Source organism: Microtus oregoni, unplaced genomic scaffold (assembly GCF_018167655.1).
Source record: "Microtus oregoni isolate MIOR12 unplaced genomic scaffold, Mior012 000006F_ref0000085, whole genome shotgun sequence".
Classification (NCBI taxonomy): Eukaryota; Metazoa; Chordata; class Mammalia; order Rodentia; family Cricetidae; genus Microtus; species Microtus oregoni.
Window position 1 is genome coordinate 4,435,608 of NW_024543065.1, and position 26,207 is coordinate 4,461,814.

Genomic DNA, 26,207 nt, shown 5'->3' on the forward strand with positions numbered 1-26,207 from the left:
GCAAAACTATTTTAAGCAGTTATAGCACCACCAAGAAAATATGCATTGAAACCTCCCATTTCTTTCTTTAAAAATAAATTATTTTTGGCAGTATTAGGGATTGGACCTATGCTGTCAAGCTGGCCAGGTTAAGTGCTCTATCACTGAGCTGTAGCCCCTTTTTACTGTAACCCACCATAGGGTCAAAAGTTCAATGACAACACTGTGCTGTGAAAAGTATTATTAGAAGAAATAAACAATTGAGAGTGGAAGAGCTTGTGCTTGTGTTCTTCTGTTTAAAATGGTAACGTTTTGATTTAACAAACTGTGTCTCCCCACTAACCCTAAATATTTGCTTGTGAGACAGTGGTGTCAGACACAATAGTGGAAATGATGAAAAAATGGAAATTCAAGTGGTTAGCAAGCCTACCTGTGAACCAAAAATCAAAACAGTTATTAAATAATAATAATCACAAATGTGTCAGAAAGTTCATGAAGAGTTTTGACATCATTTTGAACTGGAATTACTGAGAGACAGGGTGGAGGTGAATAGGAGAGCTAATGATAAAAACTACACCAGAGAGGATTGTAGGGAAGGTAGACAGGAAAGGTAGCCTTGACAGGGTTGCTGTAGACCTCCTTGAAGTTATTCCTCTTACAGAGTATTTTTTAGTTTTGGAAGCAAGAATGATGTTACACCACATGCAGAGGAAAGTAAGAGATGTGGCTGTTTAACTGGCTAAAATAGACATCTTGGTTAGTTTTGTCAAGTTGTTGTAACCTATGGTCAAGTGGGAAGAGGGAATGTCGGATGAAGAATTGCCTCAGTCAGATTAGCCTGTGAGAGATTGTCTTGATTGGTTGATTGATTGATTGATTGATTGATTGATTGATATGGGAGGACATAGCCTGCTGTGTAGCACTACCCCTAGGTAAGAGGGTTTAAGAAGTGTAAGAAAATGCCAGGTGTGAAGCCAGGCGGTGGTGGCGCACACCCTTAATCCCAGCACTCGGGAGGCAGAGGCAGGCAGATCTCTGTGAGTTCGAGACCAGCCTGGTCTACAAGAGCTAGTTCCAGGACAGGCTCCAAAACCACAGAGAAACCCTGTCTCTAAATCCCCCTTCCCCGAAAAAAACAAAAAAAGAAAGAAAGAAAATGCCAGATGTGGTGGCTCACACCTTTAATCCCAGTACTGGGGAGGCAGAGGTGAATGGCTTAGTGTGAGTTCGAAGCCAGTCTGGTCTACAAAGCAAGTTCCAGAACAGCCAGGGCTGTTATATAAGGAAACTCCAAGTAGAAGATAAAGCAAAATAAAGAAGCAAAAATATGTATAAACAGAAACCAGAATCCCAAGTCAATAAACAGTGGTCCTCCATGGGTTCTGCTCGGGTTTCCTACCCTGACCTCGGTCAGGACTTTTAACTGGAAATGTAAACTGAAGTAAATCCTTTCCTTCCCGAAGCTGTTGTTGGTCATGGTGTTTACCATGGTAACAGGCAAGCAAACGAGGGACAATCCCTCACTGTGGCTTTGGCTTGTCACATTTTAACTCTCTGTAAGTTAATGGTTTTGGGGACATGGTCACGTCTGGACCAGATGGGCTTTGAACTGAATATGTAGCTAAGGGTGGCCTTAAGTCCTCGTCCTCTTGTCTCTACCTCCCCAGTGCTGAGATTAAAGTCAGCACGCAGGCTACTGTGGTGTTTACAGATAGAAGAACAGGAAGGGCAAACACCCATCAGACTGCTACAGCAGGAAAAGCCTCCTTGGGGTGAAAATGCATCAAGAGATGAGTGAAGAAGGAATTTGACTTTATCTGTATCTGGTTTCAAGATATCTGCCATTGTCTGGTATCTGGTTTCAAGATCAGATCAATAAGTTACTTGTGAGTTTGTCTTAAACATCATAGCTACAGGGAAGCCAACATGTAGGAGAAAACACTTTGGACTCTTTCTGGCTAAGGAGCCAGGCACCACCATGACAAAGACGGCCTCCCACCATGAGGCCAGTCTATCACTGTAAAGAAAGAAAGTGGGGGAAAAAAATCAAAAGCAGGGCACCTTGGCCCCTCTTTGTTCTCAGTTTATCAGTTTGTCCCGGTCCTGGGTGAAGCTTATTTGGGTGTCCCTAAGGTCCTAGAAATCATGAAACCCAAAGTATTCGTTTTCTTATGCCCTTGTCTCCCCCAGGGCATTGCAAACTTGCAGTAAAGTAGTTGGTAAGCTCCTTTTTTTCTTTGCTTTTATTAGCTGAAGCTGAAATTTTGTTCATGCAGACTTTTGTAATACAGAATGAAGAGGCTAAGACGGGGCTGGGGAGGGGGGGACCTCAGCAGCCCAGGCTGGCTGTAAATCCCGTACATTCCTGCAGCTGCCTGCCAAAGGCTCTGGGCTGATTCTCATTAAGTCTCTCCTCTCAGATGGGATAGATTTGGCTGAGTGAGGATTTCCTCAGACTCCTCTGTCTGTCTTTCCACTGAGTCGGCTTAGAAAGTGCTGAGTCAGCAGGCAAGTGTTGTATGCACTCTTTTCTTTCTTTCTTTCATTTTTTTTTTCTTAAGGCCTAGTGAATTCAAAGTCCACTGGAAGGAGCTGTGACCTGTCTCCAGAAATAGAACATTGAGGTTTAGACTTGATTAAGTATCGGGTCTCTTCTGCCTCAACGGTTTATGAGAGATACTTATAGAAGCCCCTCTTTAATTAGTCAACTAATGAATCAATCAGACTTCACCCGGTTCCGAGCTGGAGTCTAAGGACCGCTTTTTGCTCAGTTTCCTCTCCATCCTCCAGGATACCTGTGCTCACAAGGATGTCTGGTGTCCCTTAGACTTTGTCCCTGAATGACTGAGCTTTGGAGCCCAGGAAGAGAAGAAGAACTGTTGGGGAAATTTCCATCCACCCTCAGTTACTTTTACAACATTGTGAGTTTTTCTGATCTTTCTTCAAAAAAAAAAAAAATACTATAAAAAATACACTAAAGTCAGCCAGATGGCTTTAAATGTTTTTGGTTTCCCTTAATCTAAATCATATTTTTATGAAGGTTTATATGGATTTAAAACAAACTCATTTCAAATTTCCCCCTTCCCTATAGTTTACTTGATCTGACATAATATAGTCTCCAAGAAAATGGGGTTCAGGGGATTCTATGTTTGTCATCTACAGTTGTCACAAATTTCTGGCACTTAGCTTTCTTGAGAAAGCCCTTACCACAGACAACACAGTATTTGACTACTACTGGAAGAACGAGCAGAATTTCTTTGTTCTTTATAGTTAGTCTGTGGACGAACAAATAATACCATTCCAGAGAGACAGCTCCAGAAATCCTAGCTTTTACACCAGACTCAGTCACTGGCAGGCTATACGACCTAGTGCATGGTGCCTGGCCTACTAAAGGTTCCTTGGAAGTTGAGAAGAATGAGCATCGATGTTCGTCTCCCAGGGCTGCCGAGGTGGGCGTCGTCCGTGTGTGTTCACAACACCCAGCTTTTGTTTCTTGTGTTCATTTGCTTGTTTCTTCACTTTGAGGCAGTGCTCATGTAGCTCAGTCAGGTCTTGAACTCCCAGATGTAGCTGAGGCTGACTTTCATCTGCCAGTCCTCCTTGCTCCGCCTTCTTAATTCTGGGATCAACAGGCATGACCACCAAACCAAGTTTGTATGGTGCTGAAAACCGAACCCAGGGCTTCATGAATGCTGGCCAGGCAGCCTGCTGTCTATGGCACACCACCCCCTGGCTCTCTTAACTTAAAATCCTAACACTATCATAAGAAATAGTTTTTGGAAAAGTCGTGATAAATATTAAAAAGTGGCTTTTCCTCTTAGAACATGAAAATCTACATGCTTATTCTTGAAAATGTTTATTTGTGCATAATTATTGTAAACAAAATGGAAGAAGCAAAATTTGGCCCTAAATACTTACAATTCTTTTCTCTAAAAAAAATAGCATTTTAAAAACATTTATTTAATAAGAGGTATGTGAAAATAGGAAATTCTTTCTGAGGTCTTGGGTATTTTCCCCTTTTTGGTTTACAGTAACCTGAAATGTCCTGAGTACCCTTCAACTCAAGCATTTCTTTCTGGATAAGAACCAGAAAAAGATTACCTTGCATCTGGAGCTCCTGCTAGGAGCTGGTGGGGGCTACAGTCACCACTGTCAGATTTCATCTTTCATTCGCTATAATTCCACCTGATTTATATTAAAACCCGTTCTTCTTGACCTTTCCCATGATTAAAAAATTGCCTAAGGTTTTTTACATCTGTATTATTGAAAACTTTAAAAGCAAAGAATTTTCTTTGTATATAAATTACTTTTTGTGTGTGTGTATTTGCTCCATATCTCACGTGAATATTCATTTTGCTCATGACTGTTGCTGTTATGTACAGATAATGGTAAACTTATCCCTTTCTTCACTTAACATTTGGTACATTCCTACAGTGCAATATAAATTTGATGACTAACATTATGGGTAATAATACACCCGACTGTGATGTTATCTAACCGTAGACCTAGGATTAGCACTCTCTTTTTTTTTCTTTTTTGAATAAGGCTGAAAATTATGGGGTGTTTCTCCCTTGGAATAATCTTAGGATAAATTGAACCTTTGTATAAATTCCCAGGAATCTAGTGGTTTGAAGATAATAATGGTGGTGTCAAAATCCTTTCCAGACCAATTTAGAAAGAGTTGAATCAAAGAAAAAAAAAAAGCCAAACAAAACTACCCACACTATAGAAATAAACCTGTCCTACAAATGTTTCATCTCTTTCTTGAAGGGCATGTTTTATTTATTCATTTTTTTTGTCAGTTGTGTTCAATGATATATCACTGATTTGATTTGATCTTTTTTTATAATTTATTAAGCTTTATTTCATGTGCGTTGGTGTGATGGTGTCAGATTCTTTGGGACTGGAGTTACAGACAGTTGTGAACTGCCATGTGGGTGCTGGGAATTGAACCCAGATCCTCTGAAAGAGGAGCTGGTGCTCTTAACCTCTGAGCCATCTCTCCAGCCCCTGATTTGATCTTTTAAAAACACAGAATATTATTCAATCCTCAGTCTGGCATAGCCTAAACTGGCCTTCTCATGGCAATCCTCCTGCCTCAGCCTCGTAAGTGTGTTGGAGTTATAGGTGTGAACCACATACATGACCTTGCATTTTTTGATTATCAAAAATGCTAAACAAGTTTTACATTTTAAATTCGTCGTGATTTGTTGTAGATATTTTTTCTAACTCTCTTCATTAATTTGAACTTTGTATTCATGTTCAACAATTTAAAATTATTTTCGCATAGATATAAATGCTCTTTCAATCTTTTTTTTTTTTTTTTTTGGTTTTTTTGAGACAGGGTTTCTCTGTGGTTTTGGAGCCTGTCCTGGAACTAGCTCTTGTAGCCCAGGCTGGTCTCGAACTCACAGAGATCCGCCTGCCTCTGCCTCCCAAGTGCTGGGATTAAAGGCGTGCGCCACCACCACCCGGCACTTTCAATCTTTTTAATGGCAATTTCTTTCCTTGGTTATTCACCTCACAAGATGAACCATGTCTGTTTTCTTTTCTCTTTCTAACAGAGAAGAAACATCTATTAGTGAGAAGCTAGATTAAGCATAACATGCTTCTTACATAGATATACCAAGCAATGCCCTGCTCCCAACACAAGAGAGGCATGTAAAAGCATTCCAGTCTAACTGGCTTTCTGTCTGCCCCCACAGGCACACTTTGTGACTAGCCAGAGAACCAGGACACTGGGTCCTCTTTTCTTAGTATCCCAGATTTCCCCTCCTTTGTCCCTAATGTCATCTCTTTCAGAGCCAGCTCTGCCCTTTTTCAGAGGTCATTCTAGACAGTCCTTCTAGAATGGAGAAAAGGGAGCAGGAATCAGACCACTTCTATCCTTTTTAGCCACCAAAAAACCCACTGTTTTACCAACCAAGCAGGCAGAGTCTGATCAGTCTAGAACAACAGTTCCTAACTTGTGGGGCACACTACCTTTGGGGTAGTTCAATGACCCTTTCACAGATGTCACCCAAGATCATCAGAAATATCAGATATTCACATTACAATTCATAACAGTAGCAATTACAGTTATGAAGTAGCAACGAAAATAATTTTACCGTTGGAGGTCATCATAACTTGAGGAACTGTATTAAAGGGTCACAGCATTAGGAAGGTGGAGAACCACTGTCCTAGAGGGGTGACAGAAGTTATAAAAATAAATGTTAGAAGTTCAGGACATTGGGGTAAAACATTCAGGCTTGTCCCATTGGATCACTTCAGCTTTGTACAAAAACTCTCCTATGGGTTCTAGGCAACTATCTGATCATGGCTGCTCTCAGCAATGAGTCTGGAGATGGGTAAGAGCCTGCATCTAGGCTGCTCAGCCCATTAGACACTCTAGATGCTCCTCACCCTGCCTGCACACCATCAGACAGCCATTAACCTTGGGCTGAGATTGTGCTGCCTTTGGTCATGTCCAACCAAGTTTTTCCTACTTGTAATTGAATTTATTCATCTTAGGATAGTCCTTCCCCGGAGCTACATGGCTTTTCCCCATTATAATAATATGCTTTTAAGTAATTTTGAGATCATTAAAACTGTAAAAGAAGACATTTTACAAATGACAAAAAGAAATGTATAAGAATTTAAGGGATAGAGCTGAGTGTAATTGACTTTTTATGCTTTTTTTCCCCAACGCTTATAGTTTTTGCTTGGACTGTTTACCAAGGTGACAGAATTTTTAATTTGTCAGCTAGCATCTGTAAAAATCATTCTATAGAGAACAAGAAAAACGAAAGAGTTTGGGAAGAGATATAGCTTATATAGCTTATATAGCTCTAGCTGGGAGCCTGAAACTCACATTATATCCCAGGCTGTCTTGCCTCAGCTTCCTCGGTGCTAGAACTACAGGTGTGAGCTGCCACACCTAGCTGCAGTAATTTATTAAATTAATATTTTTGTCAAATCATTAATTCTGCAGTTCATTTTTGGGGACCTGGATAGATTCTTCCTCAGATTTTTTAAAAGAAAAGCAAGTCAAACATTAAGTACCGGCAATGCCTGGCCACATCTAAGTCACGAGAAGTCCGTTGCTCTTCATTCATTGTGCTTCTACAGAAAGTCTTGGATAACCCCTGAATTTTCTGAAGCACATATTGGCCAATGGTGTCCAGAGTAAATCAGTCACCCAGTTTTCATTTGTCACCAGTATCACATGGCTTTGTCTTTGTGAGCCGGTAGATGAATTGAAATGTGTCTAGGCAAGATTCTAGGAAGTCCCCACTGGTGTGACTCCTCCTAGAAGAACCATCGGGACCCACAGAAAGGCGCTGATCCCATGGAAGGGGCTAGGCTCTCTTCAATGAGAAGATCCAGTTTCTTCATTAAACTAGACTTTCAGCCATCCGTGTAAGAGTCTATGACAATGCTCTTTGAAGTCCAGCCAAATCCCATGACCTGTTATCTATAATTTTAGTTTACTTTTCCAATGCCCATCAACCCTGATAGCTATAAATACTCAAGTTAATCTCAATAAACATGGACCCTTTTTTTCCCAATGGGTATTTCCTGTTGTTTTCCTCCAGGTTGATGTTCAAGCAACTGTCTCAGGAGGTTCACGTAGATTTCTGCCTGCGGAAGAATGCAAGAACTCAGCACCTTTGGCAGGGATAGATAAGCAGTGACTAGGTGGCCCTCTGCTTGAGTAATACAGGTTACAGGTCTTTGCAGATTAGAAACTGCTCAATGTATTAGCTCGGGAGGACCAGAGTCAAAAAAAAGCAGGAAAGAAACTGATGACGGTTGGTTTGTTGGTTTGCTTCTTGGCTTAGAACTGCAAGAATCAGCAGCCCTGAGTTATTCTTAAAACAAGCGAATCTGATCCCAGTATGAAACCAAGGCTTTCAGGTAGAGATCCCCTTTACACACATATACACATTGTGACCAGGACACTGAGTCTCCCCTAGCCCTTCAAAGAGCCTTGATAGTTCTTAATAGTTCACAGTTTTTGTTGTGGGTTTGGCAACACAGTACCTCTGAGCAGGGCTCCCTAGACGGAAGGGGTATACTGACAAGTAACCAAGTGACCACACACCCACATTCTTGGTGACAGTGCTCCTAGGGGAAGGTGCAGGCGACACAAAAGAGCACCCCACAGTTAATTCTTTTTAAAAAATTTTTATTCCAGCCAGGCTGTGGTGGCACACGCCTTTAATCCCAGCACTCGAGAGGCAGAGGCAGGCGGATCTCTGTGAGTTCGAGGCCAGCCTGGTCTACAAGAGCTAGTTCCAGGACAGGCTCCAAAGCCACAGAGAAACCCTGTCTCAAAAAAAAAAAAATTATTCCACAGAGCCTTCCAGAAGAACAGGAATCTAAACTAAGAAGTTGGGGGGGGGGAGGTTTAGTAAGCTAGAGAAGGGTGAGGAAAAACACCCCATAAGATCACTTATGGAGCACTTCCACCAGGGCCTGGGGATATGGACCCATGTAGGAACTGGAGAGTAAGCAAGGTGTAGCTTGGTATTCTGATCACTAGGGTTTTCAGAAGGCATGTTTAACTCTTCCTTCCTCAGGAAATGCAGATCCATTTAGTGAATTAATCACAGGAGCCATTGTCTATTTATTCCTATTTATTCCTACGTGTCTTATAAGAATAAGGAATAGACAAGAAGAATTGAATTCCTGAAATTCTTCCACTAGAGATTGATGACTTTGGATTGAGGTTTATGGCTCTAACCATAAGGATGAAAAATGTTGGAGATTTATTACAGTAAGCTGGCTTCTTGCTTTGCAAAGAGAGACAAAGATTACAGCCTTAAAGAGGAGATTTTGTTCGTTTGTTTGTACAGACATATTTAAATGGCCTTTGATTTTTAAATTGCATTCATTTTTCTGTGTGAGGGGTAGGGTCTGTCTGTGCCAGGGCCTTTGTATGGAAGCCAGAGGACACTTTTTTGGGAGTCTGTTATCTTTGTTGACTTAAGTTTTCAGGGTTGCCCCCCCCCTTTCTTTTTGGTTTTTCGAGACAGGGTTTCTCTGTAGCTTTGGAGCCTTTCCTGGAGCTAGCTCTTGTAGACCAGGCTGGTCTCGAACTCACAGAGATCCACCTGCCTCTGCCTCCCGAGTGCTGGGATTAAAGGCGTGCGCCACCACTGTCTGGCATGGTGGGCACTTTTAACAATGACTAGAGTTCTCAGTTTTAAAATAGAACAGGGGATTACAAAGATGAGTGTGAAATGGGAACATACTTTACTTACCAAAAGTGTTCCTGTGTAGTTACTCACAGGAGCAGGTAAAATCAAGAGATGGGAGAGTTGCAAGCCTCAAAAGTAATGGTGGGTGAAGAGAAAGGTAGACAGAGAGAGCAGGAGAAGCCTTTGGATGTGAGTCAGCTACAATCCTCTTTGCCTTCCGCTCCAGAACTCCCCCTGGTCTCTTTGAGAGGCAAGGCCCACTTTGACCAGAGCTCCTAAATTCTCTATGCTGAAGTTAATCATCTACACATGAACAAGAAGATATACAGAAGCAAAGGACAATAGATGTTCCTAAGATGCTTCTATTTTTAATTGTAGTTACTATTTAAGATTTCATTTTTAAGTGTGTGTGGGGGAAGGGGGTGTAGGAGGCATGCCTGTGGAAGCCAGAGACATTGGATCCCCCTGGAAATGGAATTCCAAATAATTGTGTGGGGGCTACCTGGCACGGGTGTTGGAAACTGAACTTGAGTTCTCTCGAAGAGCAGTGCTTTCTCTTAATTTGCTCAGCTACCTCCCCAGCCCACATCTGTTTGTTTTGGGGACAAGGTCTCATATATCTTAGGCTGGCCTCCAACTTACTGTGTAGCCAAGGGTGTGCTGATCCTTCTGGCTCTGCCTCTGGAGTGCTGGGATTACTGGCAAATTTGTGTGTTGCTCGGATCAAATTCAGATCTTTGTTCATGGTAGCCAGGCAAGTACTCCTATAGTCTGAGCCATGTCTTCAGTCCTGATAATGTTGGGAATGCCTGAGTGCGTGGTTCATGTCTGTAATCCTAGCATCTGGGAATCTGAAAGGGGATGATTGCTACAAGTATGAGTCCTAGGTCACCCTAGACTACAAAGCCAAAACTTGTCTAAAAATATCTAAACTGAGCCATTAATTGCACATTAATGAGCCATTAATATGGCAATATGGCTTAGTGGTAAGGATACTGATGCCAAATCCAAGAACCTGAGTCCAATCCTTTGTTCAATCCCCGTTGGCAGGAGAGAATTGACTTCAAGTTGTTCTCCTATACACACACACACACACACACACACACACACACACACACTGTAAAGAAAAACAATATAAACAACAACCAAATACTTGCATGTACTACCATTAAAGACTGGACCTGGACACATCTGAGTGCACCCTCTTGGTTACTCTTACTGAAGATGAACAGGAGTGATTTCCCATAGGTTTGGAAGGTAAACAGAACCAGCCTTCCCTTGGCTGGGTATCGTTGCCTTTTAGCAACTGTGCTAATCAGAGCCGTGGTTCCTGAGACACACAAAGGAAAAAAAATCAAAGCAGCGCTGGACGAAGTGGATCATTTTTTTATTTGTTTGCTTGTTTGTTTGTTTTATCAGCAACTTTTATAAAATTTGCATTCCCATTTTCCTCACAGTTGAAATCCTAGCAGTTCTGAGGACTCGGTTGTTAATCAAAGATGCCCGCAAAGTCACTGGCCGGTTTCACAGACTGAGTCTGAGCTGTGAGTATGTCATGAAGTCCTGTAATGGATGGGTCATGGCAATTACTGATGACAATATTAAGTCAGAAATACCAATGAGAAGCGTATTAAAAACAAAAATGCCCGGGTCTGTTTTACAAACGTATGGGTTGAAAAGATACGCAACCTCAATCCTGGAGTGAATTGTACTGCACAAAGTTGGCTCTGACTTCTGTGCTCACAGTAAGGATGGCTGCTGTTACTCAGGGACATGACTCAGGAATTTACTGCATGGTATATCCATGTAGTGCCTATTGCTGCAATCAGCCAAGCTACACAGTCTTATCTAAACACAAATAACCATGTTATTAGCCCCAGGCACAAACACCCACGGCTCCATACCTAGAAGATGAGCAAGTTGAGGCTAACGGGGCTCCCTTCTTCATGACATGGACCACGCCCTTAATTCATAAATATGTGTTTTCCCCCTATTGAACAGCTCAGAAGTACTGAATGCCATTTCGAGTCCTTTGTTTGTGACGTTGTGCAGGCAGACTTTACAGAAGTCTGTGGCAGGTGTAAACTTTGAATGGGGGCCATGTGGTTGATGAGCAGTGGTAGTTTCTGCTTCACAATTGACATGCAGGCTGTTTTATCAAGAGAATGTGTCCCCTCTGCTGCAGAGGGCTTTATTTTTCTCATTTTCACACCTTCCATTAACAAAGTGTTCTCAGAACAGTTGCCCTGTCCTAGTGACTCTGTAGCAGCTGGGAAGGGCTTAGCAAGGGTGCTGACAGAGGGTTAAGCAGGAGGCTATGAGAGACAAGAATGTTTGGACCAGCCCATCATGCTGTGGAGATATTGCTTTTTTTTTTTTTTTTTGAGACTGAGCCTCACTATGTAGCCATGGCTGACTTACAACACTGTAGACCAGGCTGGCCCTGAACTCATGAGATCTGCCTACCTCTAAGTGCTGAGAATAAAGGTGTGTGCTACTACACCCAGTAGAATTTTTTTAAATATTTTTTGTGATTTATTTAACTTTATTTTATGTGCATTGGTGTGAGGTTGTCAGATCCCCTGGAACAGGAGTTACAGACAACCCTCAACTGCCACGTGGGTCCTGGGAATTGAACCTGGGTCCTCTGGAAGAGGAGTCAGTGCTCTTAACTGCTGAGCCATCTCTCCAGTCCAATTTTTTTTTTTTAAAGATTAGGGCTGTAGCTTGATTGGTAGAGGCTTTTGTAGCATCTATAGTTGCCTGGATTCACTACCCAGCACCATATAAACCAGGCATATTGGTGGATGAATTCTTTTCCAGAACTTGAGATGATAAATAGTCTCAAAAATAAATACATAAATAATCACTGGTCCTCGTATGTGTCAAGTCCATCCTTACCGGTTTACTTGGGCTTCTCGGTTTATAAATTTAATAACAAAGTCTTCACAGTGTTGCTGTAAGGTTTAAGTGAGATGTCTGGATGCCGACTTAACTTCTTTCTGCCTCCATTCTTCTCATACTTCTTCCTCAGCTCCCTCATCATAAATAAATAAAAATAAACATATAAAGAAACCAAACAACTGGGTGGTGGTGGTGCATGCCTTTAATCCCAGCACTCAGGAGGCAGAGGCAGGTGGATCTCTGAGTTCGAGGCCAGCCTGGTCTACAGCCTGGTTCAGGACAGGCTCGAAAGCTACCTGTCTCGAAACCCTGTCTTGAAAAACCAAAAAGAAAAAAAAGAAAAAGAAAAGAAAAAAACAAAAACCAGGCCTATCATGAAAACCAGACTACAGATATGAGCTATGGGCACAGTGCCCCACCTGCCATGGTCTCTTCCTTGTCCTGTGTTTCCATTGGACAGGAGTTTTGTTTGTCAAAGGGCTGTGTTCTGGATCTTTTTGCTCAGCAAAAACAGAATCAGAAAAAGAAAGGAAACCGCAAAGCATTCGCATCATTGAAGAGCTGAGGTTGCTGCAATTTTCACAGTGTAGAGACTTACCAGTCAACGGTCTTATTTCTAGACACGCATGCCATTTAGCTATCTCTCCCGCCTTAGGGTTTCTATTGCTGTGACGAAAAACCATGATCAAAAAGCAAGCTGGGGTGGAAAGATTTCTTTGGTTTATACTTCCTGCCATATTGCTATTCATCATCAAAGGAAGCCCAGAACAGGAACTCAAACAGGAATTTGGAGGCAGGAACTGATGCAGAGGCCATGGAGGAGGGCCGCTTACAGGCTTGACCCTGGTGGTTTGCTCAGTCTGTTTTCTTAGCAAACCCAGGACCACCGGCCCATAGATGGCAGATGGCCTCGCCCAAAATGGACTGGACCCTCCCCTCACAAGCACCGATTAAGAAAATGCCTTCCAGACTCCTTTCAGCAACTTGAGTGTCAAGTTGACAAAGACTGTCTCACAAAAGCAAACGCAGGTGAAGGAAAGCAATGGACTTCCCTTACATGCGTATGTATAGGCAAACATGCACTACGGTTTTAAAAATAATTATCACTTATAGATTAATGAGAATATCTTGGGATTTTTGTTGATATGTTTTTGTCTTTTGTTCTACAATAGGGTTTCATTTAGCCCAGACTGACCTTGAACTCCTAATTTAAAAGAGACCCAGCCTTGAATGCTGATCCTCCTGCCTCTCTGTTTCCAGTAGGATTATAGATGTACCACACCTTGGTTCGGTTTGATGAGCTTTCCAAGAACAAGTTGGTCTATATCCTTCATTAGGTCAGGAGTAATGAACAGTAGAGATGGGAAAATCACTGATAATTTGATTTCTGCAAGGATCATACTGTGAAGCTGTAAGGCACAATGAAAATGTTTCCAAGTGTCATAATGAAGCGGTCCGGCTATACTTGATCATTCATTTTTAAATACACCTTCAGCCCAGATAAGTTAAAAAGAAAACTTAATCTTTAGAGCATGACAAGTGCTATATTTTTATTTTTTTTTTTATATTTTTAAAGGGGGTAATGAGACTGTGTCTCATGTAGCGCAGGCAAATCTAGAAGTCAATATGTAGTCTTGAACTGCCTTTGCTTCCCCCCTGCTGAGATTAAAGGTAGGCACCACTACTCCATGTTAGTTATTTTCTTACTAATCCTTCACCATCAATTTTATATTCCTCAAATCCAAGTAGAAGGACTAAAAGCTTTTAAAAGATAAATATTAGTAGGAACAGAACGAGAGAATATCCATATATACTAGTTTTTACAGTTTCATTGTATAAACGTGCTATATTGGATTGTGTAATGTAAGGACTTTTTCCATACAAGTATATATTGTACTTGAACATTTTTATTTAAAAGATTATAGAATAAAGTGGGAAGTCATTGAACACACAGGAATCTAGCACTCACAAGGTTCAGAGAGGGAATGTGTGCTTGAGGCTAGCCTGAGCTGCACAATGAGACCTTGTGTCAAAAAAAGAGAAAGAAAGAAAAGAAAAAAAAACATAAAAATCATTTTATGTTCATGTATGTGCATGTGTGTGTACAAGCATTGGAGGCCAATGGACAAGTATGACTGACCTTCCTTAGGTGCTGGCTACCTTGGGGATTTTGTTTGGTTGATTTTGTTTCTTGAGACAGAGTGTCTTATTGGCCTAGAGTTCACAAGTACAATAGGCTGGCCATTGAGCCCCAAAGATCTGCCTGTCTCTGTCGTCTCTGCAATTACAAGCAGCGGTTAGCTCACCTAGCTTTTTATGTGGGTTCTGGCGGGACTGATCAAGGGTCCTCACAAGCACTTTCATACTTAGCTGTCACTCAATCCTCAAAATATTTTCTGTAAACTTTGAAAATGTTGAGCTGTTAGGACTAAAAAGGGCCCAAGCTTTTCAAGTTATCCAGCTTCATTTTAGATTAAAAACCAACCAGACCCCAGAGTTGAGGAGGGGCGCAAAGGCAGCAGGAATTATTAAAAAAAAAAAAAAAAAAGGCCAATAAAGGCAGCAGGATATTCCCAGGCTCGTTTGGAAAGAGATTGATTCCATGTTTCTTATCTGCGGGTCGGTGGTGGGTTTGGAGCCGGGTCAGCGAGTGAACATTTTCGCACATGTATTTTTCCGCATCATTTGGCAGCTGGGAAGCCAGGGTATTATCGGAGGGAAGCGTAGGGCCTGCTTTTTTCATAGCAGCACAATCCGGTGCTTTCTGCTGGGTGGGACTCTCTGTCCAGATTTCCTTTGTACCAGATGGCGGTCCCCCAAAGCCCAAAGCTCCTGGGATCATTCAGATTCCAGATGTGCTGGCTCCTGTAGTTCAGCCGTTAGGGAGGGCAGCGCTCTCCGAGCCAAGCCAGCCATTAAGACTCTTCAAAATTATGGGAGACGCACTTCTAATATATCTGGTCACCTCTTATTTCTGATTTTGATCGGCAAAAGAAGCACTGTGCGGGATTTTAAAATATTCAGATTCTAAGCAGATCCTGCTCTGAGGATAATGCAGAGATGAACACCAGACAGGATCTTATTCCCGGGTCCCTGGCTTCACAGCGTCTCTTTCTTAATTCATCAGACTTGTCCTGAATCCAATTATGCTCTTTCCATTTGGCCAAATAATTCATTTTGTCCACTTTGATATTAGAAAAAAAAAGTATTCGCTTTAATGTGTTCCAGATTGGAGATGCTTATTAAGGCTGCTCTGCCTTATTTCCCTGCTGTACCAATTAAAAATACTAATTATTCCAGTGCTTGTATCCCAGGACCATCATTCCACGCATTAAAGTTTTTGAAGGAATCAAATTTAAAAAAAAGAAAAGAAAGAAAGAAAGACTGATTTGGGGAATCAGCCTCATTTTAAAGTGTTTTATGTGAGTTTATTAGGCTGAAACTCTATGGTCCCTAGTCTGTTTTGGGAGACGGCCTTGTAGGAAGGAGTCATCTGAGTCCCTACTTTATTACAGCATGACTGTTATGGTGTCTGAAAAGGGACATACCTTGATGGAGCTGCCAATAGGGTTTCACACGATGTTTCCATATCTACACCTTCTCATCTCTACCAGAGAGTTCAAACTATTCTCTAAGACGATGGCCACTTTCAGAATTCATAAATCAACCCCATCTTTTGTTCTCTGGGGGGGGGGGGATAGTCCAGGTCTGTGTGGGCAGGAAGCGGGCTATTTTCTTTTCTGATGTAAAATGGGGCAGAATGTAAGAAGATGATCTTCCCAGCTGGAAGGCAATCTTTTCCCAGAGATGTGGTAAAAAATCTTTGCTAAAACTTTCCAGAAAAATATCTCACCCAGTCAGGGCAGCAAAAGGGAAGATCATACTGGGGAAGAATGTGGATACATTGTTATTACTATTAACTTTTGTAGTATGTGGGTTATTCATGGCAAGTTTGTTCTCATTTAAATGAGGCTACAAGCACATACTTCATTTACCCCCTCTGATACCCTATTGCTTGAGAGAAGAGAATATTTTTTGGTAGAAAGCTGTTTCAATGGGGTCAGACAATGCGCCAAGGCTCAGAAAACAAAGCTACAATAAGAAGCCACTTTCCTTTAAAAACTGTGTATAAATGGAATTTAATTTATAGAAGTGAATCCAGAAACATTGGATTCCAAAACTGTAAAGCATTCACTCAACCAAGAGTTCATTCGTAAATAATACAGCAGCAGCCTCTGGAATGTTTATGGTGGACGCCTTGTGGTCCAAATGTCACTAACAAAAGTCCACCTGATGGCTTCCACCTGCCCCCATGAGCACGGGCATTAGCAGCCTTCTGAGTTGTGACAAGAGCCCGAGTCCAACATGTGGAAAAACATGATTGGTGTAATTATCTAAAGAATTAAGAAATCTCTTTAACCTTCAATATTTAGAATAAAGCTATTTTAGATACCTGAATTGCTGGCAAGACACCTCAACAAGCCATTCCTTAATGAATTTTTAAAATTGTTTATCTCAGGCTGTTGATGGAAACAGCAAATGAAGAAGCTGCAGTTCTGGGAGAAGAAATTACTTCCTGTTATGTAAGATGTGCTGGAACAGAATTATATGTTTCTTTTTTTTCCTTAAGATACAATGTATCATGGCAATCCTGGCTAACCTGAAACTTGTAGCAATCCTCCTGCCTCTGCGTGCTAAGGTCATAGATAAATACTATTATACCCAGATGATAATTTGTTTGTTTGTTTGTTTGTTTTTTCGAGACAAGTTTTCTCCGTAGTTTTGGTGCTTTGGTACCTGTCCTGGAACTAGCTCTTGTAGACCAGGCTGGCCTCGAACGCACAGAGATCCGCCTGCCTCTGCCTCCCCAGTGCTGGGATTAAAGGTGTGTGCCACCACCACCAGGCTCAAACCCTCATGTTTTAAAGTTTTGTGGCTATGTTTAGAAAAAAAAATTGATTAAAAATAATTGAAGGCTGAAGAGATGGCTGTTCTTTCAGAGGACCCAGGTTTGACTCTCAGAATCTACATAATGGCCCACGACTGGAACACCAGTCCCCAAGGCTCTAACGTCTTCTGGTTTCCTCAGACACCAGGCGCGTACATGGTACTCAGGCATATATCCAGGCAAACACCTATAAAATGATATAATAACTTTAAATAAAGAAATAACCTAACTCATTAAATGAAACACTTGATTTTGTGTTTTTATATACACATATACTTCTTATAGTTAAATCTTCTCTAAGGTTTTTATGCAGAGTTCCATTATTTGAAAGCAATCCGCTGGTTTTTCTGTGTGTTTTGGTCTTTCATCTTGCCCCCTCGCTGTTCTCATCCCCCTTCCTTTGCAAAGCTGGGTTCATTTGCTCCAGAGCTGTTCTTAACTCCTAGACTTCAGGAACCTTAACCTTAGCCCTGGAGGGCATGTGAGAGTTTATGTAACACATCCCTTAGTCTTGAAGAGTCTCCTGAGGAAGATGTTATCTTGTTTTTCCTTGGCTCAAGAGAACATTCCAGAACCCAGACCTGCACTTCATTGTGTCATCTTTTTAGTCTGACTCTGTTTACCCTCTGCTTCAGCACTGGCCTGTTTTGTGTTAGACTCTGAGAAGATAACCAAGCGTTTCTCAGAAAGAAAAAAAAAACTCTCTAAAATCAGGGCGTGGTGGCACACACCTTTAATCCTAGCACTTGGGAGGCAGAAGCAGGCAAGGTTCTTGGCTGCATAGTCCTTCAGCCCTACATTTATGAATGGTTTTGATTCTTTAAGTTCTTTCTAATTCAGTAATCTGTTTAAATTTAGAATTGTTTTTAGTATAAATGATAAGGGTGTTGATAAAGCATGGAAGCTATATAGAAATTATGCCTACATCAGAAAACCCTGGGTTTTGTTTCTCTATTTTTTTTTTTGACATTTTTCTTTTACTCCTTATTGGGTGAATTTATAATTTTGCGTTTTCCCAGAAAATTTCTGGTCAAAATAATCTTTTTGTTGTTTTTGTTGTTGTTGTTTTGATCTTTTGAGACAAGATTTCTCTGTATAACAGCCCTAGCTGTCCTGGAACTAGCTAGATCTGTTAGACCAGGCTGACCTCGTACTCACAGAGATCTATCTGCCTCAGACTCCTGAGTGCTGGGATTAAAGGCATGCACCACTACCACCTGGCCAAAATATTATTTTAAAATCAAAAATTATCTGCATAATACTGATAAGACAACAATGCCAATTTCACTTGCCATTCAGTGGAATTATAATAAAACAATTTTCGGGATGTTTTGGGCGTTTAAATCCAATGTCTATTGTTTTCTCCCCTTCATCTTCCTCTTCTTTTTTGGGGAAAGCTGTCTGAAAGTGGTGGCAACATAGTAAGTGTGCCATTTGGCGTTCATTCATCCCCCTGGGAGTTGAGGCCCTTAGAACAGTAGCCAACAGTAACCTTGTCTGGCATGCTGTATTAAAACGTGCCTCCCTGGCATGTGGGTTGACTTTGGGGAAGAATGCATGGAAAAATTAGCCAACAAAAGTTGTGAGTAAAGCCCGTGGGGACTTCCAGGAAATCGTCATAGTGGAACATTGACACCCTCTGTCTCCTTTCTCCTGATGACACAGAATGAACTGAGGAATAAGTGTCACACAGCCCTCTTTTTGTACAAGTCCAGAGAAAGCACTGCTCCAAGTTGGAATTAAAGACTGGGAAGAAGATTTTCCTGCATGCAAGGTCCCCAAACACTTGCTGCTGGGAGGATATAATGTTATTATTTCCATCATACAACAGTTATTTCTTTATATTGCTGCCTTACATTATAGCTTTTTCCAAAGATGGCTTTTGTCTCTCCTCTCCTAAATTTCAACAGACCCGACCTTCGCTTTATTTTTGTTTGTTTAAATTGCTGAGATAGGTTCCCATTTAACTCAAGCTAACCTGGAATTTGTTCTGATCCTTTCTCTAAGAATGCCGGAACTGTACGTCATTCTGAATATTTAATCTGGTGCTCAAGGATTCATGTTTGCTAGACAGGCACTCGACCAAACTCAGATATCTCCCCAGTTCAAATAGCTGTTCTGTTTGCAATAAAATATGAAAGACAAATAGGCAAGTCAGGCATAAGGGAGAGGGTGAGAGATTGGCTCACGAATATAGATAGTAGATGATTTTGAAATTAGAAAGAGAGCACATGTTAAATATTTGTAATTGTGTGCACATGAGCAGGTGTGTGCATATATATTCAGAGGCCAGAGGGTAATTTTGCAGTCGGTTCTCTCTTTCTACCCTGACATGGGTTCTGGGGATCAAACTCGGGTTTCCAGGATTCCTTTAGTGCAGAGCCATCTAGCTCATAGGCCCCTGCTTTCTTATTTGTTTGTTTGTTTTTAAATTGTGGTGCAAGGGCTTGGAGGTGCGTGCTTGTAATCCCAGAACTTGGGATGTGGAACCAGGGAAATCAAAAGTTGAAGGGCTCATAATGAGTTTGAGATCAGGGCTGGCTACAGGGAATTCTGTCTTAATAGAAAAATAATTTGAGAACCTTGGGTATAAAAGAAAAACATTCTAAGGATCTCAGTAAGCATTGATTCTTAGAATCATCTTCAAAACAGTTTTATATCATGATTCCTTTTACTAAACATGCTATGGATAATACTTCTCCATACTATTAAAACCTCTTTATATCAGGTGGATGGTCCCATAACTATGATTTTAGGGTGTAAGAGGCTTAGGCAGGTGGATATGGAGTCTCCAGAAGGCCAGCTGGGTTACATTAGAGACACAGTGTCTCAAAACAAACACAAAGGCCAGGAGCTGCGGTAATGTTGACCTTCAATCCCAGCACTCAGGAGGCAGAGGCATTTGGATCTGTGTGTGTTCCAAGTCAACCTGGTCTACAGTGAGTTCCAGGACAGCCAGGGATACACACAGAGACCCTGTCTCAAAATAAAACAAAAACAAACACTAGCAAATAGTTTGTAGGGAACACGTTAATTCTTACATACCATATTTACTCAGTCATTTTTTTAATTTAAGTCAAGTACTAGGTTAAGTTGCTTACAGTAATCTGTTTTTGCTCTAATTGTTATTTATTTTTGGTAAGGGGCTGGCCTTGAACCTTTGAACCTTCTGCCTCAACTTTCTGAGCACTGGGATTATAGGTTTGCCACTTAGCCCAGCCAGGTTTATAAATTACATTTTTAGATTCATGAATTGTTTATTAGGACACATTACCCAAATTGAGATACATGGGGTAAGATTATTGAACATCTTAAAGCTCTCGGAACATAATGGCTTTCAAAAAACTTTTAAAAATTAATGTTAAACAGTCTGTGAGAATGTTTGCTTTTACCAAACCTGCATTGAAATGTTGCTATTTTAAAAATTAGGTCTGTATATTATCTAGATACCATTTTCTTTTCTAAATATAGACAGTCTAATTAAATACCATTATCAATCGCCCATGTCTTTACATGGGAAAGAAAGACAATTGTGCAATATTTGAGCTCTATGGATTAAACGTTTCCCCCCTCCCCTCCCCTGGCTTTGCTGTGTATTTCCTGGTGGTTTGGGGGGCTGTGCTGATGAACTGCACCAGCAATCTTGGAGGCAGGTTTTCCACAGTATGCGGGGCTAAAGCCTCACTCATCTGCAAGAGAATTACATAAATTGCAGCATGCTGAGCTGTGGTCCTCCAGTCTTTCTCAGCATCTAATTATTGCAAGATCAGATCCTATTAATCATCACCCAGAGGCCAGCACGCTCATATCTTGAACACAAAATTTTTTTTATAAAGATATTTCAGTGGTTTAAGCTGAGAGAACCAAGCATTAAAAAGTGAAGTGCCAGGGCTGGAGATATGGCTCAGTGGTTAAGAGCACTGACTGCTCTTCCAGAGGACCCGAGTTCAATTCCCAGCACCCACATGTTAGCTCACAACTGTCTGAAGATCCAGTTGCAGGTTATCTGACATCTTCACACACAAAAATAAAGTTAAATAAACCATAAAAATATTAAAAAAAAAGAAAAAGAAAAGTGAAGTGCCTACCTCAAGAAAGAAATTCCAAATATTTGTTTAAACTACATTTTTTATTTACCTATTGTGTGTGCATCTCCGTGGGCATGTGTAGAGGTCAGTAAAGAATTTAAAGTTCTCTTTCTACCATATGGGGGACTTGAACTCAGGTTTTCAGGCTTGACAGCAAGTGCCTTAACCTGTTGAGCCATCTTTTTGGCCCCAAAGGTTTTGATGAAGTTTTTTTCTTTTTTCTTTTCTTTTCTTTCCTTTTCTTTTCTTTTCTTCTTAAAACCTAATTTCCCCCTCCCAAACTTGAGATCTCATTCTTGCTATTTTCCACATTGAACAAAGCCCCAAACTGTACGTGCTAACACACACCCATACATAAAAACCACGTGGAATAACTGCCCACGTATACTTGCGAGTATACATGCACAGGCATTTTCCTGAAAGAACCTGCCAGAAACTTGCTATCGTGGTCAGTAAGCGTGGGGCCACATCTTCTCTTCCCTGACTGTGCATGTTGTCTGATGGGAGCACCTTTCAAAATCATGTTAGTCTAAAACCGGATCGCTTTCATGAATGTTCCGAAGAGAGATTCGTCCATTTCCCATAAGAAACTCAGCAGTTGTGAGACATCTCGACGGAATCAAGACTTTTGTGTGCTTCTACAATGGAGGCAACGGGACAGAATGACTTTAGCAGATGTGTAAGTGGGAGTCTGTTCTGACTTATTTTCCTTTGTGCCCTCGAAAGCTATCATTGTGCTGTAGTCAACAGGAAGGGTAAGGCGGGTTTGCCCAACAAGAGGGGGTGACTGGAGCAGAGCAGATGGGAAAACAAGGGTCCACACATCCCTCTTTTATCTCTCTTCTGTGTCCCCCACCATGAGTAACAACAGCCAGCAAAGGACTTCTTTTCATCCCACTGCAAACGGCACTCAGAATTTGGGGGGGCGGGGGTGACCTTGAGGTGTGCTGAAATAAGGTAGTATAAACATTTTCTATGTCTCTCTACGCAGGAGCGACTTCTGGTTTAGAGCAGAGGCCCCTCATAATATATACACGCAAGTAAGACAGATGCTTCTCAGCTACACCTTATTTATTTGCTTATTTTGGCTTTTTGAGTCAAGGCTTCTCTCTGCCTCCCCCTCCTCCCCCGCTGATCCCATCCTCTTGAGGCAGCTGCAATCTTCCCCTCTCAACCTCCTGAGTGCTCAGGTGGACAGATGGATGCAACCACGCCCAGTGTACCATTCGTCCACTTAGCAGGTACCCATCAATCGGCTATTCTGTTCTGTGTTTGTATGCGGCTGGGCTAAGACTCCAGGGCTGGTTTCTCAATAATGCAAGAAGCAGTCTCTCTGGCAACATCCAAATGACAAATAATAAGCAATAATGATGCTTTGTTTTAGTCAAGAAGCATAGTTTTTTTTTGCTTTCTCTCCCTCTACTGTTTTTATTTCTATGCCCTAGAAGTAAAGACTTTGCCTTACTTGTTCTTCAAACATAGCTTTTTGAGGGGGGTGCATTTTGTTTTGTCATCATTATTTTCCCAAAAGAAACTGATCATTCAAACAATTGATTTTGTACCATTTAGGAAAAAAAAAGCAAATACTTTTTATATATATTTATTTATTCTTATTTTATGTACATTGGTGTTTTGCCTGCATGTGTCTGTGTGAGGGTGTTAGATCTTGGAGTTATAGACAGTTGTCAGCTGCCATGTGGGTGCTGGGAACTGAGCCCTGGTTCTCTGGAAGAACAGTCAGTGCTCTTAACTGCTGAGCCATCTCTCCCATCCCCGCAAATGCTTTTTTTAAACAAGAGTGAATTCCAGCCAGGCCTGGTGGCACACATTTTTAACTTTGGTGTGTAAGAGTTAAAGGTAGGAAGATCAAAAAATCGAAGCTAAGGGGCTGGAGAGATGGCTCAGTAGTTAAGAGCACTGACTGCTCTTCCAGAGGTCCTGAGTTCAATTCCCAGCAACTATATGGTGGCTCACAGCCATCTATAATGAGACCTGGCACCCCCTTTCTGGCTTGCGGGCACATATGAAAGGAATGCTGTGCACATACTAAATAAAGAAATAGATATTTAAAAAAAAAAATCGAAGCTATCTTTACCAGCCTGGACTGCAAGAGACCTTTGTGTTTAAAACATACACACACAAAGACACAAACACACAAAGAAAGAAATGATAAAAACACTCCAATAGACAAATAACCTGGGCTTGTCAATCCCCATAAACTGCAAAAGAACAGTAATAATAATAAAAATAATAGTGAATCTTTCTTGTTTTGATTTGGGGGGGGTTGTTTGTTTGTTCGTTTTTTGCTTTGTTTGTTTTGTTTTTGTTTTTGTTTTTTGAGACAGTCCTGGCTGTCCTGGAACTCACTATATAGACCAAGCTGGCCTCGAACTCACAGGGATCCACCTGCCTCTGCCCCAACCCCTGTCCCCCAGTTTGAGAATTAATGGTGTGAGCCACCATCTCCCCTGCTAGTAGTGAATCTTAAAGAAGAAAGAGAAGGAAGAAGAGAGAAACACAGTCTGTGGGGGAGGGGAGGAGGAAAGAAAAGAAAGCAAAGGAGGAAATAAATGCATTTACTTCTTGCACGTCAGTTGCTTCCCTAGGGCAGCAAGAATAATCTAACCATCATGGAGACAGCATTGATATAAAAGGACCCTAGGTGAAGCTCAGCGAAGGGCATGCCTTCCCTCCTTGACTTGCCGTACAGGTTTGCAGCCACAGATTGCCTTTCAAAGTTTTCTAGAAGAGCCTTTCACCTTTCTAGCCTTCCTCAGCAGCACGTGCCTTCACCCATTCCTCGGACAGTTTCCAGGCAGGTTGGGAAACTCAGCCCAGACGTGGGATGGGTAATGAGCCTCCTGAAGGGGGCCATTGAACTGGGGAGAGGCAGGCCCAACAAAACACGTTAGAAAACGCAGGGGAGCATTCCTACCATATCTAGGATGTTTCTTTGGGGCAGGGCTTATCTGCGCAGTGGTTATAAACCTTTGACTGTTTTCTAGAACTGTAACAGATTTGGTCCCAACAGGTTCTGCCCTAGCCCTCTCTTTCTTGTTTCCTAGGAGGGATGGGGACTTGGAGCCATTTACTCTGCCATCTTGGTCATACCACTTCCCGGGAGAAGGTGTGTGTGTGTGTGTGTGTGTGTGTGTGTGTGTGTGTGTGTGTGTAGGCCAGAAGTCTACTTATGTGTCTGTGTTGGGGTATGTCCTCACGAGTGTAGTGCCCATGGAGGCCAGAGGCCCAGGATCTCCAGATCAGAATTATAGGTATTTATGGTGCTGGGAGTTGAGCTCTTCTAGAGCAGTATGTGCTCTTAAGCACTGAGCCGTCTCTTGAGCCCGTACCTTCTATGTTTGTTTGTTTTTTTTTGTTTGTTTTCAGACAAGCCTCTCACGGGCCTAGAGCTCACCAAGTAGGCTAGGCTGGCTGGCCCACTGAGTCACAGGGATCTATCAGCCTGGAATTATAAAGTGTGTCACCACGCCTGGCTTCTGTGGGTCCTAGGGACCAAAGTCAGGTCTTCATGCTTGCAGCACACGCACTTTATCCACATTGCTGTATCAGGCTCCTCAGTGAGGTTTAAAGGTTAACTTGTCCCGTAAGAAATGCAGACAAAAAGTCAGGATAAAGCTGCCGGTGATCCCATGCCAGATGCCTGAATAAAACACCTGGAAAAGTCATGGAAAACAACGTGCAAGGGGAAGCACATTCCTTTCGGACTGTTCATAAGCTCATATTGTTCTTCTTCCCAGAAGCACGCCTTGAAGTGGTCCAACTGGGATCAGTACCTGCGCCGCTTAAACTTGAAGTTCAGGGCTCAGGGATGCCTTCCACCCCTCCATGTGTTGTAGAGATGGAAAATCTTCCCTCGACTTTCTCCCACTCCTTTCTTCACGGGCTTAATGACCTACCCACTGAATACCAAAGGGATGTCGGATAAAGAACCCTTGTGGAGACTGATGACTAACTTGGCTCACTGCTAACCCAGTTTCAAAATGAAGCACTCACAGCCCTGTTGCTCAAAACTTTGTAAAAGACATATGCATGGTATGTCTACTTAAGCAGAAAAGCTCCTTCTGCGTTTTTGTTTGTTTGTGTGTTTTTCAGGTGTTGCCTTAAGCATATATTTCATTATCAAATACAAGAAAGGTCAAAGGAAATCTTTAAAAAAAAAAAGGCAAACAAACAAACAAAACCTGGCAGGCTCCGCTATGAACAACTCTGTCCAAACATCTGGGAGTCACTGTGAAAAATGAACTGAACATTCTAGACTCTTGGGACGGCCAGATTGTTAGCCAGTTTTGCAGAAGCATTTTCCATGCAAGCTAAGGCATATCAGAAATATTTCAGGTCCACAGACAATCAAGTACTGTACAGTTAGATGAATACAGGAAAAAAAAAAACAGCAAATCTTTAGTTCCATTTATCACAGGAAGGAAAAAACCCCACCCATTTGTTGACAATTGCATTTGGCAAACCAGCCCCTATGGCTAAAATCTGAATGGAAGATTGAGTATCAGGCTTTTCTATAAGAAAATCAAGCATGACAAATTAAAGCACAGAATAAATAGGAGAATTGCATCGGTTTTAAACCTGATACCACTCCCCTTGAGCAGAAACCGGCTCACCTACGATAGCTTCGCATAAACCTCAGACTCCCACTCTTACACACACCCTCACACCCCTTTATTAGCTATCTTTTTGGAAGAAAACTCATGGAGAAAAATACTAAGGAATACAGTATTGTTTGCAATGAGAGATACTTAAAATAGTTCTCTTCTCCGAGGCTGAGAAGGGGACGCTTGTTTCTGGTCCCACCCAGGACTGGGACTCATTCCTTGCGGTATGATTTTGTAACAGTGACTCAGGCATCACCCCTAGCATCTAGTCCACACCAGTGGGCACACACTGCTCAGGCTGTGCCGTTTCCTTTTGGCAGAAATGGGCCAAAGTCAGGTGGGGTGCCTAAAACTATGCCAGTACCTTCAACCCAGCACTCCTTTTGAATGGAGCCCTGGCATGGTTGTCCATCCTTGCTGAAGCCAGAAACCAATCAGTTAGAAAGAATGGTACCTTAGCAGGGGCAAAGGAGATCTCACT